This window comes from Penaeus chinensis, chromosome 12 (genome assembly GCF_019202785.1).
Source record: "Penaeus chinensis breed Huanghai No. 1 chromosome 12, ASM1920278v2, whole genome shotgun sequence".
In the NCBI taxonomy this organism is placed as follows: Eukaryota; Metazoa; Arthropoda; class Malacostraca; order Decapoda; family Penaeidae; genus Penaeus; species Penaeus chinensis.
In genome coordinates this window covers 35,949,647-35,952,146 of record NC_061830.1, presented here as the reverse complement: position 1 = coordinate 35,952,146, position 2,500 = coordinate 35,949,647, and positions in this window count along the sequence as shown.

Below are 2,500 nucleotides of genomic sequence, written 5' to 3'. Positions count from 1 at the left end.
CCTCCGTTTTCTTCGAATTTGAAACGTCTGGCGATTGAAATGAAACAGAGACAGTGAAGAACAATAAATAAGTTTGACTCACGAGTGACTCAAAACGTTGCCATCTATTTGTTATAATCATTACTATCATTACTATTAGTATTGTTATCTTTATTATCATTGTTATCATTATTATCATTGTTATTATTATCATGATTATTATCATCATCAACATTATTATTATGATGATGATAATGATGATTATCGTTATCATTATCATTATTATCATTCTTATTCATATTCTAATTCTTATTCTTATTCTTATTATTATCATCATCATCATTATTATCACTGATGCAAACGCTGCTTTGTGGTCGATGTTTTTTATAGAGGTTATTCTTTTGCATTAAGTATATCCCGCCTCTTGATCGTGCTGTTGCTTCGTTACTTTGTGCACAACTGAATAGGGTAATATGTTTTGGAAAACAAGAAAGCAAAGAACGAGGGAAAATGTAAACAAAGGAAAAGGAAAGTGGAGAATACAAAGAAAATTGAAGCAAGAAAATGCATTCTGAAGAAAAAGCAAATATATATATATATATATATATATATATATATATGTGTGTGTGTGTGTGTGTGTGTGTGTGTGTGTGTATGTATGTATGATATGAATATCACAATCAGTTAATGATGTTAGTAGCCATGCCACCAAAAAAGAGAATTAATGATTACGGAGACAACCATTGTTATTTTTCTCTTGGCGATCGTATGTTATTCATAATAATCATGATATTAATGGCAGTAATAACATGCAATTTGTAATAATAGTAATGAGTTCTTAATGGTGACGTTGATAAAAACCTTAATGACAGTCAAAATTAATAGCGAAGATATACTGATCGTTATGACAATGAACATTATAATATTGATTACGTTAATAATAATAACGATAACAATAACGATGATAATGTTAATATTAATAGCAAAAATAAAGCTATTGCTCTGAGTACTGATAATAAGAAAACTTGCAACGATGAAAGTGACTGTCACAATGACAATTTTCACCATAATGAAAGCAACAAAAACAATCAATTAATCAGTAGTAACAACAATAATAACTATAATAAGAATAATCCTTAACAACGAAAAAAAAAAAAGCATTCACATCTATTTCTCCCCTTTTCCCCCTCCCCCCTTCTCCCTCCTGACATCTCCTCCCACTCTCTATTCCTTCTTCTCCTTTTCCCCTTTTTTATCTTCCTCTCACCCCGCCCACCCCCCATACCCCACCGTCTCGCCACTACCCCCCCCCCTCCCCCCTTTTGCCACTGTGCCATAACCCGCACCTTGCTGCCAGCTCGCCACCGCCGGCAAAGTAGCGTCGAAAAGTTGCCATTAGTGTCTGGCGAGAAGCTGCGCGCGGTGCATTGTGGGTCCTCATGAATATTCAACGGGCGGCCGCTCAGGAAGACGTTTTATATCCGTAACAAAAGGGTCGACATTCTTCATTTGTGGGGGAGGGAGGGGGGGGAGGGGAGATTCGTTCATATTTATAAATGTTTTTCTTTCTTGTATTTCGGTTTATTGTTAGTTTAGTGTCGATTTGTTTTTTTTTTTTGTTAGTAGGTTTTATAAAAATTAGGTGGATGCGTTTTGTTTTTTGTTCGCGTGGGTCGTATATATGGGTAGAAGAAAAAGGAATATCCTTTCGCACTTGTTTTCCGTTTTTCTTTCTCTCTGTCTACACACACACACAGACACAAGGTGTGTGTGTGTGCCTACATACAACCCCCCGCCCCATATATATATATACACACACACACACATACACACACACACACATATATATATACATACATATATATATATATATCCATATATACATGGATATTCATAAATATATATGAATATATATACACACACACACAACTATGTGTATATGTATATATATAGATAGATAGATAGATAAGAAATACATCTATATCTCTATATCTTTATCTAACTATATATATACAGAGAGAGAGAGAGAGAGAGAGAGAGAGAGAGAGAGAGAGAGAGAGAGAGAGAGAGAGAGAGAGAGAGAGGGAGAGAGAGAGAGAGATGCAAACACACACACGCAAACACACACACACACACACACACACACACACACACACATACAAACACACACATGTATATATATATGCACTGCAAATCGTAATGAAACATTGTTTTAGTCTGATGGCGAGTCAAATTATACCCGTGTATGCTTACTTACAGTACTGTGTATGTGTGTATGTGTGTGTGTGTGTGTGTGTGTGTGTGCGTGTGTGCGTGTCCGTGTGGCTGACGCATGAAAAAAACACACAGACCCACATCCACCTTTACTAGCCAAGCCACGGATGACAACAGAAGCATTCCGTGATAAGGCTCTGCCCTGTAGCTAATTGTTCCTCATCAGCTATACAATGCAGCCATGAACTTTACTCCTTATTAATTCGCTGGCCAGGACCCCCGCCATCACTTACTTCCGCAAAGTTAG